Here is a 13,775-nt window from a genome sequence, read left to right on the forward strand (position 1 = left end):
AGCCCCAGAGAGCTCTAGGCTTCACCCAGGGAAGAATTCAAGGGCAAACTGATGGTGTTAGATAGCAATCTTGTATTGAACAGTGCTGCTCCTTGTGTAGCAGGCTAACTCATAGATAGTGGGCCCAGAGTCCAAAACTTATGGGCTGTTGACAACTGTATTTATACTCACTTATACCTACTTTCAATTACATGCAAATTAAGAGGCAAATTGAGGAGTATGTTATTTAGCACTTTCAAGGAAAAGGGCAATAATTTACGGGTCATTGCCAAGGAAAGGGATAATAACTTCCTGGTCATTGCCACAGCATTTGTAAGCTGTCATGGTACTGGTGGGAGTCTTTCATGCTAATGAGAAATGCGAGCAACTAGGAATTACTTTCATCACCGTCTGCTTGTTCCTGCCAGGTTGTTTGTTTCTGTGTTTGTTTCAACTTCATCCTGTGGGGACCAAGAAATAAGTCTTGCTGGTCTCCAATCTCAGTTTTCTCTGGGTTATATAACAGACCTAATAATTAGGCATGTGAGGACAAAAAATGAAATTTTATTTACTGTTACTATGATTTTGTTTTTAAAAAATTTAAAGAGAAAATATTTTTAGTTCAGAAAAAATAACTACGAGAAATAGTCTCCTTATTTATAAAGATACTTTATTCAGTTGTTAAATATCTTTAGAATATATCTGCCAAAAAATGTACTAACTTCTGTCATCTATTCCACAGCTGTCTTCTGCCAGTAGAAGGTCTACGAATGTAACAGTTCAAATTAAAATTGCTAATCCTAGATTTAAGGAGAAAAGACACTAGAAAAGAGCTTTCACATTTTAACTGGCACATAAGACTAAGAACAACTGATTCTGTCAAATAACAAAGCATCTTGCACATTTTTTCTTGTGGATGAATGAAAATGTTTCAGAGAGTGTTTAAAATCTTCTCATTTCCAACTAAAAGAAATGACTAAACATATCAGCATACAAGTATCTTGATAAAGAAATTTTCTTTGGAAAACTTTAACAATGGAAGAAGAGGGATGAATTTAATTAGAGCTAAAGCAGAAAGACCATCATACACAAAGTGATCCAGTGAGAATGTGTTAATATCCATCTTTGTTCAAAGATAAGCTTGACGCTTAAGTATACAAAAGTTAAAAAAAAAATCTTATAGGTAACTAAACTGCAGTCACCTGGGTCCCATATGGGCATGAATATGGGTGCTAAATTCAGTGTACCTAGCAAGAGGCATTGCTTTATTACACTTCAGTAATTATTACCAATGGTATTCTGATGAAATTAAGAGCTACTTATTTACAAACATGATTTTTTAATGATATAGAGACTACTTTTTGAAATAGCTATTTCCTAAATTTATGCCTTTTTCTAAATGAATTATTCTTATGTGCTTATGCCCTTCTCTACTTTACATGGTGAAATCCTACTCAGGATTTAATTTTCAAGTAAAGTAGTCAATAAAATAATTAATAATAAATTATATAAATTATTTAATATTCAATTAAATACAACTCACCAATATCCTCCCTGTACTTTTTATGACTAGTTTTTTTATAACCATATAATTTCCCTCTTTGTTTTCCCAGGGCTCTCTGCACAGACCTTTGTTATAGCACTAATGCTGATTTCTCACTCTTTTAGACATCTTTAATTATAAAATCTCAAAGCATGAGTATTTCTTTAACTTTAAAATTTTTCTGAGAACCTGGCACATAGTAAGTGATTAATGAACATTTCTTAATTACCAAGTAAAAATGAATAAATAAAATAATGAAAAGTAAATCAATTAACGGTTGAATGAAATAATTGACAAGTGTTGGTGGGAAGAGTAATTATTATCCTTCCCACTTCCACTTATGGTTCCATTTCATTGACCCTTACCTCTATAAACCTGTGCTCATATCATTGGTCTCCATCATTCTCCATCACTTCTCATTGATAACATTCATTGTTCTCTCTGTTCACTTTTGGTTTCCTTCTCCTAATTTGGTTTCTTTCTTCTCCACTCCAAATTCATCATTTCAATGTGTCTTCAAAACACATTCAACTTTTTAGCATACCAATTGCTTAGCCTTTTCATCTTCTAGTATCTTCATCTTCTCTATAACTTCATCTGCTTCTCGATTCTTGTTATTACTTAATATTGCTTTTTCTTTTCTTTAACATAATAACTTGAAGCCCCTATTCTTTAACCCCATCTTCCCATTCACCAACAGGTTGCCTTAGTCATCCAGAGATTTCTGGAACCTACTTCCTGAACTTCTTTACTTCTTTCCACACACCTTTACTCTCTTCCCTTTCCTGCTCACCCACACTCCATTAAAAACATCCTCAGGGCTTGTTATAACTCTGTGCCAGCTTAAGAACACTGGAGAAAATCTCAAAATTTCTCAGATTTATACAACTATGAAGTAATATTTTCCATCTCAATTCTGCCAATAATTGCGGTCTTCCATAGTTCTCCCTCTCCTGTTCTCCAGAGTGGCAAAACTGACTCTTTTGCTACTGTAAGGTGTTTATTCCAAGTAAATCATAAATGTTTTTGATAATCTTCTAAATAAAATTAATATTTTCTTCTTTCCTGTTCTACTTCACTTACTAAGCCATATTTGTTGTTGAGGTTTAAGTTTAAGCATTACTTTCTTTGTACAGCCTTTTCTGACCCTCTAATTAGTATTAGGTTAGTAGTTCCTCCATGTTATCCTTCACCCATTATACCTCTTTTCATGCTGTACTTCGTTTTCTGACTTAATTGTACATCTTTCTCAATATACCACTATCAACATAGGAAGAATAAATGTATTTCTTAAAATTAAAAATAATATGTATTTTTCCAAAGTGCTATGATCTGAATGTGTCCCTCAATATTCATCGGTTGAACACTGCATCCACAGTGAGACAGTGCTGGAAGGTAAGGCCTGATGAGAAGTGTGTAGGTCATGAGAGTTTCACTCTCATGTATCAATTAAAGCTGCTGTAAAAAGGGGCACACTGGAGTAGATTCTCTCTCTCTTCTGTTCTTCTGCCACGCAGAGACACAAAGTTTGTCTTTTTTTGCCCTTCCACCTTCTGCCACATGAGGCCACAGTAAGAAGCATCCACGCCAGATACCAGTGCCATGATCTTGAACTTTCCAGCCTCCAGAACTGAGAGGGAATGCATTTGTGTTCTTTATAAGTTATCCAGTCTTAGGTATGTTGTTATAGTAGTGCAAAATAAACTGAGACACAAAATAGTATATGAATATGGTTAAAATATCTATGAATAAAGGGCTTATTATATAACTGTTAACTTCATCCTGCCTCAAAATTCCCAACACCCAATCTTACTCCCCAGAGTAAAATTACATTTAATAATTTCAACTGTTTATGTTTTCTAAGAGATGACCTCATAGCTATGTGTAATATGCTTATGTCATTGTTTCTTGAGATTTTTTAAGACATTAGCAATTGTCTTTTTAGAATAATAGATCAAAATTTAGCTTGACTCAACCCATCTTTCCATTTTCCTTATATTTATATTTAACACCATATTTAAACTTTTGTAATTTTTATAAAAGTACTTAGGCTCACCAAACATTTTTCGATCTCATAGACCATAAAAATAACTTTTTAAATACTCCCTCATACCCTTGTAAATTAGAAACCAAAAGCTTTCACTATATGTTTAAATGGTCACAAACGGCATACTCTAAAGCATATTATAAATATTTAATTTTTAAAATAAAAATATTTCATCCTTTCAAAACATGTACTTTTAAAAATTTCATCTATTTTTTCTTTATTTTTTTTCTTCAACTTTTATTTTAAGTTCTGGGATACACGTGCAGGATGTGCAGGTTTTTTACATAGATAAATGTGTGCCATGGTAGTTTGCTGCACAGATCAACTCATTACCTAGGTATTAAGCCCAGCATTTATTAGCTATTCTTCTTGATGCTCTTCCTCCCACCACCCCCTCAGCTGGCTCCAACGTGTCTTGTTCCCCACCATGTGCCCATGTGTTGGCATTGTTCAGCTCCCACTTACAAGTGAGAACATGTGGTGTTTGGTTTTCCATTCCTGAATTAGTTTGCTGAGGATAATGGCTTCCAGTTTCATCCACATCGCTGCAGAGGACATGATCTCATTCCTTTGTTTTTTTTTGGTGTAACCAATCTTTGACGCCTAACTTTGTAACATGTATAAGTCTTCCTCTACTGCTCTTCCATTCTACCTCTAAAGTTTTGAAAGTTTGATAACTATTCTTTAAATTCCTTTTAATTGAGAAGCTATACATTTCCTTCCATATCCATAATTAAGTCTGTAATTTGTACCAAGACATAAAATAGGACTTTTTCTTTTACACTGAAGGAACCAATAAATACCATGGAAAGGACCATTTAAAAGATGACTATGTTTGCCTTCTTACCCTTACCCTGTCACCTTTTCTAACTCGTCTGTATAATTAGGATACTAGAGTATATAGAAAAATAATCAAACTTTGTAGTTGTTTTAGCATCCTATTGTGGAGTTCTAGGGTCTCCTTTAGCCACAAACTGAGTATTTCTACTCAATAATGTGTTGGTAAACTGTATCTCAAAAAAACAAAAACAAAAACAAAAACTCTGATACTTTCAGTATTTGCAAATTTCTGTGGCAGATTTTTCGAGCTACTAACTTAATATCACAGAATGTGAAATTAGAGAGAGATGCAGTGACTCTACTCATTGTAGGATAGTTAAATAAGTCTCCAGGACACCACCAGGCACACTTTTAAAACATAGAGCCTTGAGGAACTCACAAAGAAGGGACGCTGGCCTCTAATAGTCCAGTGAGCTGCTTTTCTGTAGCAGCAGAAAAGAGCAGGCCGAGCGTGGTGGCTCATCTCTGTAATCCCAGCATTTTGTGAGGCGGAGGAGGGCGGATTATTTGAGGGCAGGTGTTTGAGACCAGTCTGGCCAACATCGTGAAACCCAGTCTGTACTAAAAATACAAAAATTTCCGGGAGGCGGAGCTTGCAGTGAAACAAGATCGCGCCACTGCACTCCAGCCTGGGGGACAGAGCGAGATTCTGTCTCAAATAAAAAAAAAAGAGAGAGAGAGAGAGAAGAAAAAAAGAAAGAAAGAAAGAAAGAAAGAAAGAAAGAAAGAAAGAAAGAAAGAAAGAAAGAAAGAAAGAAAGAAAGAAAAGAAAAGAAAAGAAAAGAAAAGAAAAGAAAAGAAAAGAAAAGAAAAGAAAAGAAAAGAAAAGAAAAGAAAAGAAAAGAAAAGAAAAGAAAAGAAAAGAAAGAAGGAAGGAAGGAGGGAGGGAAGGAGGGAGGGAGGGAGAGAGAGAGAGACAAAGGAAGGAAGGAAGGAAGGAAGGAAGGAAGGAAGGAAGGAAGGAAGGAAGGAAGGAAGGAAGGAAGGAAAGAAAGAGAGACAGCAAACCTATTTAAAAATATTCTTAAAAGAATTTGGCATGTATCCTTTTTAATTAGAGGTACACATGAACAAAAAGGCTGCTGCCTGCCTGGATCATTCTGGCTATACATTCAGGACAGATAGAGTGGACAATATTGGTAGTGTTTTTCATCAGTTCCAAATGGAGCCAGAGAAGGTTCCATTTGCTCTCATAGAACCTAACCAAGAGGTTTGCCTACAAAGTTTAGCGGACCTCAGGAATCACAGGCTATTGGGTATACAACCAGGAGAAGAAGCTAAGGGAAGTATGGAGAGCATCATGTCCGGATGAGAAAGTAGTGCAGTATCTAAGTTCAGCTTCTGAAGAACTCATACCTGTGAGATTTGAAAAGAGCTGGCATTAAGGCAATTCTAACATTTCAATAATCATAAATCAGTACACTATGAGGACACTTCTAAGAAGCTGGCTTACAGCCTCACAAGCCAACTTTGCCAAATGGTCACAGTTGACCACAAGGAAAACCATTAAATGTCGTCCTGATTCTGTACAACAATGGGCCTCACTAAAACTTTGAAGGATGTGGACTATTATGTGATATCTGAAGTCTGTAATATACACTGATTTTAGTAGCAAGTTATGTCTAGGATTTTCAATTAAGATGTTTTCCTCCATTACTACTTTTCTTCCATAAATAGTTAAGTGTATGCTTGGTCTACCATCTTGGATCAGAAGCCTTTTAAAATAAGTTAAAACTAGCATTTTATAAATGCAGAGCAGTGGGAGAAAAAATATTAACATGTACTTCAGTTCAAAAATATGAAGACCAATACTAATAATATATTTTATTCAATTAAATTCCACAATAATTGCATAAGTTACAGGAACCATCCATCCATATAGTGCTTATATTTGAGTCACCGAATTTTGGAATCTCAATTGCCTAATATTTACTGCAGACTTCTGTAAAAAGTTGTGTGATTACTGCAATCACAGCATCCATAATTTTCTCTAGTAAATTCTGAGGGCTCATAATACATTTGCTTAATGAATAAATAAATGAATGACTAGAATCTAAAATTAGTGGCCAATAATAGGCACTAAATAAATATTAATTCATTTTACGTTTCTTTTAGCAAAGTGAAATAGCCATTTTATATGCATTTAAAACGAGGGATAGCCATCTATTGTCTGAACATTATGAATATTAAATTACACATGTATTTATTAAAATATAATATCTATTCAAGTAAATTTAAATGTTCTGTTGACTGACTACTAAAATATTCTTAAAATCTATTATTTTCAATATTTTCTTCTCTAATATTGTTGTAACAATGAGTAACAAATTTAAAAATCATAAACTACCACATTACTTGATATTTATACACATATAACTCATCATAATGGATGCAGTTTTCAGGACAATTAGCCAAAAGCAATGACAAAAATCAATTAAAACAATAAACCACAGTACAGGAATTTAAATTTAAATCACTATTAGATAGATATGTGTCATGGACAACATCGATGTTGGAAAGATTTCACCATGATATCCCAAGACTCATTTCACTTCAAAGATTACCTTTGGTTGCTCAACAGAAAACAGTGCTAAATCACAATTAGATATATTATTTAAAGTAAATGTCTGATAGGCCAGAATCAGAAAACATTTGTATTTTCTAAATACAGATAGAGTGCTTCATTTTCTAACTGAATACATAGATGGAGTGTCAACAGATCAATGTCCAAATGCTAAAATTAAATGCGAAATTTTGTGCATACTTTAGGACTTGACTAATGATATAGCCATATCAAGTTTATTAGTATGGTCTCAAAATTAGTTAAATCTGACTTTTGTAAAAATCAGCTTTATTATGGTGTAATTTACATACAGTATAATTCGTTGACTTTAAGTGTAGAAGTCAATGACTTGACAAATGTATATATTTATGTAACTACCTTAAGAAGTGAGATGTAGAAACTTTTGTATCACCACCAAAGTTCCTGCACCCCATTGTGCAATTAATCTTTTCTTCAAACCACTGGTCTCTGAAACTGCGGCTCTGATTTCTGTCACAATTGTTATATCTTCCAAATTTTTATTTTTTATTTTTTATTTTTATACTTTAAGTTCTAGGGTACATGTGCACAACATGCAGGTTTGTTACATATGTATATTTGTGCCATGTTGGTGTGCTGCAGCCATCAACTCGTCAGCACCCATCAACTCATCATTTACATAAGGTATAACTCCCAATGCCATCCCTCCCCCCTTCCCCCTCCCCATGATAGGCCCCGGTGTGTGATGTTCCCCTTCCCGAGTCCAAGTGATCTCATTGTTCAGTTCCCACCTATGAGTGAGAACATGCGGTGTTTGGTTTTCTGATCTTGAGATAGTTTGCTGAGAATGATGGTTTCCAGCTGCATCCATGTCCCTACAAAGGACACAAACTCATCCCTTTTTATGGCTGCATAGTATTCCATGGTGTATATGTGCCACATTTTCTTAATCCAGTCTGTCACTGATGGACATTTAGGTTGATTCCAAGTCTTTGCTATTGTGAATAGTGCCGCAATAAACATACGTGTGCATATGTCTTTATAGCAGCATGATTTATAATCCTTTGGGTATATACCCAGTAATGGGATGGCTGGGTCATATGGTACTTCTAGTTCTAGATCTTTGAGGAATTGCCATACAGTTTTCCATAATGGTTGAACTAGTTTACAATCCCACCAACAGTGTAAAAGTGTTCCTATTTCTCCACATCCTCTCCAGCACCTGTTGTTTCCTGACTTTTTAATGATTGCCATTCTAACTAGTGTCAGATGGTATCTCATTGTGGTTTTGATTTGCATTTCTCTGACGGCCAGTGATGATGAACATTTTTTCATGTGTCTGTTGGCTGTATGAATGTCCTCTTTTGAGAAATGTCTGTTCATATCCTTTGCCCACTTTTTGATGGGGTTGTTTGGTTTTTTCTTGTAAATTTGTTTGAGTTCTTTGTAGGTTCTGGATATTAGCCCTTTGTCAGATGAGTAGATCGCAAAAATTTTCTCCCATTCTGTAGGTTGCCTGTTCACTCTGATGGTAGTTTCTTTTGCTGTGCAGAAGCTCTTTAGTTTAATTAGATCCCATTTGTCAATTTTGGCTTTTGTTGCCATTGCTTTTGGTGTTTTAGACATGAAGTCTTTGCCCATGCCTATGTCCTGAATGGTATTACCTAGGTTTTCTTCTAGGGTTTTTATGGTATTAGGTCTAACATTTAAGTCTCTAATCCATCTTGAATTAATTTTCGTATAAGGAGTAAGGAAAGGATCCAGTTTCAGCTTTCTACTTATGGCTAGCCAATTTTCCCAGCACCATTTATTAAATAGGGAATCCTTTCCCCATTTCTTGTTTCTCTCAGGTTTATCAAAGATCAGATGGCTGTAGATGTGTGGTATTATTTCTGAGGACTCTGCTCTGTTCCATTGGTCTATATCTCTGTTTTGGTACCAGTACCATGCTGTTTTGGTTACTGTAGCCTTGTAGTATAGTTTGAAGTCAGGTAGTGTGATGCCTCCATCTTTGTTCTTTTGACTTAGGATTGTCTTGGAGATGTGGGCTCCTTTTTGGTTTCATATGAACTTTAAAGCAGTTTTTTCCAATTCTGTGAAGAAACTCATTGGTAGCTTGATGGGGATGGCATTGAATCTATAAATTACCTTGGGCAGTATGGCCATTTTCACGATACTGATTCTTCCTATCCATGAGCATGGTATGTTCTTCCATTTGTTTATGTCCTCTTTTATTTCACTGAGCAGTGGTTTGTAGTTCTCCTTGAAGAGGTCCTTTACATCCCTTGTAAGTTGGATTCCTAGGTATTTTATTCTCTTTGAAGCAATTGTGAATGGAAGTTCATTCATGATTTGGCTCTCTGTTTGTCTGTTACTGGTGTATAAGAATGCTTGTGATTTTTGCACATTAATTTTGTATCCTGAGACTTTGCTGAAGTTTCTTATCACCTTAAGGAGATTTGGGGCTGAGACAATGGGGTTTTCTAAATATACAATCATGTCATCTGCAAAGAGGGACAATTTGACTTCTTCTTTTCCTAACTGAATACCCTTGATTTCTTTCTCTTGCCTGATTGCCCTAGCCAGAACTTCTAACACTATATTGAATAGTAGTGGTGAGAGAGGGCATCCCTGTCTTGTGCCAGTTTTCATGGGAATTTTTCCAGTTTTTGCCCATTCAGTATGATATTGGCTGTGGGTTTGTCATAAATAGCTCCTATGATTTTGAGATACGTTCCATCAATACCGAATTTATTGAGAGTTTTTAGCATGAAGGGCTGTTGAATTTTATCAAAGGCCTTTTCTGCATCTATTGAGATAATCATGTGGTTTTTGTCTTTGGTTCTGTTTATATGCTGGATTACGTATATTGATTTGCGTATGTTGAACCAGCCTTGCATCCCAGGGATGAAGCCTACTTGATCATGGTGGATAAGCTTTTTGATGTACTGCTGGATCCGGTGTGCCAGTATTTTATTGAGGATTTTTACATCGATGTTCATCAGGGATATTGGTCTAAAATTCTCTTTTTTTGTTGTGTCTCTGCCTGGCTTTGGTATCAGGATGATGTTGGCCTCATAAAATGAATTAGGGAGGATTCCCTCTTTTTCTATTGATTGGAATAGTTTCAGAAGGAATAATACCAGCTCCTCCTTGTACCTCTGGTAGAATTCAGCTGTGAATCCATCTGGTCCTGGACTTTTTTTGGTTGGTAGGCTATTAATTATTGCCTCAATTTCAGAGCCTGCTATTGGTCTATTCAGGGATTCAGCTTCTTCTTGGTTTAGTCTTGGGAGAGTGTAAGTGTCCAGGAAATTATCCATTTCTTCTAGATTTTCTAGTTTATTTGCATAGAGGTGTTTATAGTATTCTCTGATGGTAGTTTGTATTTCTGTGGGGTCAGTGGTGATATCCCCTGTATCATTTTTTATTGTATCTATTTGATTCTTCTCTCTTGTCTTCTTTATTAGTCTTGCTAGCGGTCTATCAATTTTGTTGATCTTTTCAAAAAACCAACTCCTGGATTCATTGATTTTTTGGATAGTTTTTTGTGTCTCTAACTCCTTCAGTTCTGCTCAGATCTTAGTTATTTCTTGCCTTCTGCTAGCTTTTGAATGTGTTTGCTCTTGCTTCTCTAGTTCTTTTAATTGTGATGTTAGGGTGTCAATTTTAGATCTTTCCTGCTTTCTCTTGTGTGCATTTAGTGCTATAAATTTCCCTCTACACACTGCTTTAAATGTGTCCCAGAGATTCTAGTATGTTGTATCTTTGTTCTCATTGGTTTCAAAGAACATCTTTATTTCTGCCTTCATTTCGTTGTGTACCCAGTAGTCATTCAGGAGCAGGTTATTCAGTTTCCATGTAGTTGAGTGTTTTTGATTGAGTTTCTTAGTCCTGAGTTCTAGTTTGATTGCACTGTGGTCTGAGAGACAGTTTGTTATAATTTCTGTTCTTGTACATTTGCTGAGGAGTGCTTTACTTCCAATTATGTGGTCAGTTTTGGAATAAGTGTGATGTGGTGCTGAGAAGAATGTATATTCTGTTGATTTGGGGTGGAGAGTTCTGTAGATGTCTATTAGGTCTGCTTGCTGCAGAGATGAGTTCAATTCCTGGATATCCTTGTTAACTTTCTGTCTCGTAGATCTGTCTAATGTTGACAGTGGGGTGTTGAAGTCTCCCATTATTATTGTATGGGAGTCTAAGTCTCTTTGTAAGTCTCTAAGGACTTGCTTTATGAATCTGGGTGCTCCTGTATTGGGTGCATATATATTTAGGATAGTTAGCTCTTCCTGTTGAATTGATCCCTTTACCATTATGTAATGGCCTTCTTTGTCTCTTTTGATCTTTGATGGTTTAAAGTCTGTTTTATCAGAGACTAGTATTGGAACCCCTGCTTTTTTTTGTTCTCCATTTGCTTGGTAGATCTTCCTGCATCCCTTTATTTTGAGCCTATGTGTGTCTCTGCATGTGAGATGGGTCTCCTGAATATAGCAGACTGATGCGTCTTGACTCTTTATCCAGTTTGCCAGTCTGTATCTTTTAATTGGAGCATTTAGTCCACTTACATTTAAGGTTAATATTGTTATGTGTGAACTTGATCCTGCCATTATGATATTAACTGGTTATTTTGCTCGTTAGTTGATGCAGTTTCTTCCTAGCCTCGATGGTGTTCACATTTTGGCATGTTTTTGCAATGGCTGGTACCGGTTGTTCCTTTCCCATGTTTAGTGCTTCCTTCAGGGCCTCTTGTAAAGCAGGCCTGGTGGTGACAAAATCTCTAAGCATTTGCTTGTCTGTAAAGGATTTTATTTCTCCTTCACTTATGAAACTTAGTTTGGCTGGATATGAAATTCTGGGTTTAAAATTCTTTTCTTTAAGAATGCTGAATATTGGCCCCCACTCTCTTCTGGCTTGTATAGTTTCTGCCGAGAGATCTGCTGTTAGTCTGATGGGCTTCCCTTTGTGGGTAACCCAACCTTTCTCTCTGGCTACGCTTAAGATTTTTTCCTTCATTTCAACTTTGGTGAATCTGGCAATTATGTGTCTTGGAGTTGCTCTTCTCAAGGAGTATCTTTGTGGCGTTCTCTGTATTTCCTGAATTTGAATGTTGGCCTGCCCTACTAGGTTGGGGAAGTTCTCCTGGATGATATCCTGAAGAGTGTTTTCCAACTTGGTTCCATTTTCCCCCTCACTTTCAGGCACCCCAATCAGACGTAGATTTGGTCTTTTTACATAATCCCATACTTCTTGAAGGCTTTGTTCATTTCTTTTTTTTCTTTTTTCTTTAGATTTCTCTTCTCGCTTCATTTCATTCATTTGATCCTCAATCGCTGATACTCTTTCTTCCAGTTGATCGAGTCGGTTACTGAAGCTTGTGCATTTGTCATGTATTTCTCGTGTCATGGTTTTCATCTCTGCCCGTTCGTTTATGGTCTTCTCTGCATTAATTATTCTGGTTATCAATTCTTCCACTCTTTTTTCAAGCTTTTTAGTTTCTTTGCGCTGGGTACGTAATTCCTCCTTTAGCTATGAGAAGTTTGATGCACTGAAACCTTCTTCTCTCATCTCGTCAAAGTCATTCTCCATCCGGCTTTGATCCATTGCTGGTGATGAGCTGCGTTCCTTTGGAGGGGGTGATGCGCTCTTATTTTTTGAATTTCCAGCTTTTCTGCCCTGCTTTTTCCCCATCTTTGTGGTTTTATCTGCCTCTGGTCTTTAATGATGGTGACGTACTGATGGGGTTTTGGTGTGGGTGTCCTTCCTGTTTGTTAGTTTTCCTTCTAACAGTCAGGACCCTCAGCTGTAGGTCTGTTGGAGATTGCTTGAGGTCCACTGCAGACCCTGTTTGCCTGGGTGTCAGCAGCAGAGGCTGCAGAAGATAGAATACTGCTGAACAGCGAGTATACCTGTCTGATTCTTGCTTTGGAAGCTTCCTCTCAGGGGTATACTCCACTGTGTGAGGTGTGGGGTGTTGGTCTGCCCCTAGTGGAGGATGTCTCCCAGTTAGGCTACTCAGGGGTCAGGGACCCACTTGAGCAGGTAGTCTGTCCGTTCTCAGATCTCAACCTCCGTGTTGGGAGATCCACCGCGTTGGGAGATCCACCGCTCTCTTCAAAGCTGTCAGACAGAGTTGCTTGCCTCTGCAGAGGTTTCTGCTGCTTTTTGTTGTTGTTGTTGTTTAGCTGTGCCCTGTCCCCAGAGATGGAGTCTACAGAGACTGGCAGGCCTCCTTGAACTGCTGTGAGCTCCACCCAGTTCGATCTTCCCAGGGCTTTATTTAACCACTTAAGCCTCAGCAATGGCGGGCGCCCCTCCCCCAGCCTGTCTGCTGCCTTGCTGTTAGATCGCAGACTGCTGTGCTAGCAATGAGGAAGGCTCCGTGGGCATGGGACCCTCCCGGCCAGGTGTGGGATATAATCTCCTGGTGTGCTCCTTTGCTTAAAGCACAGTATTGGGGTGGGAGTTACCCGATTTTCCAGGTGTTGTGTGTCTCAGTTCCCCTGGCTAGGAAAAGGGATTCCCTTCCCCCTTGTGCTTCCCAGGTGAAGCGATGCCTCTCCCTGCTTCAGCTCTCGCTGGTCGGGCTGCAACAGCTGACCAGCACCGATTGTCTGGCACTCCCCAGTGAGATGAACCCAGTACCTCAGTTGATAATGCAGAAATCACCTGTCTTCTGTGTCGCTCGCGCTGGGAGCTGGAGACTGCCTATTCGGCCATCTTCAAGAAGTCCAAAATTTTTTTATAAATGGAATAATAAAATGTGTGTTTCTTTGTGTCTGGTTTTTCTTTTCTTTCTATTAGCAAAATGTTTTAGAGAGTCATGC

Source organism: Chlorocebus sabaeus, chromosome 20 (assembly GCF_047675955.1).
Source record: "Chlorocebus sabaeus isolate Y175 chromosome 20, mChlSab1.0.hap1, whole genome shotgun sequence".
NCBI classification, from domain to species: Eukaryota; Metazoa; Chordata; class Mammalia; order Primates; family Cercopithecidae; genus Chlorocebus; species Chlorocebus sabaeus.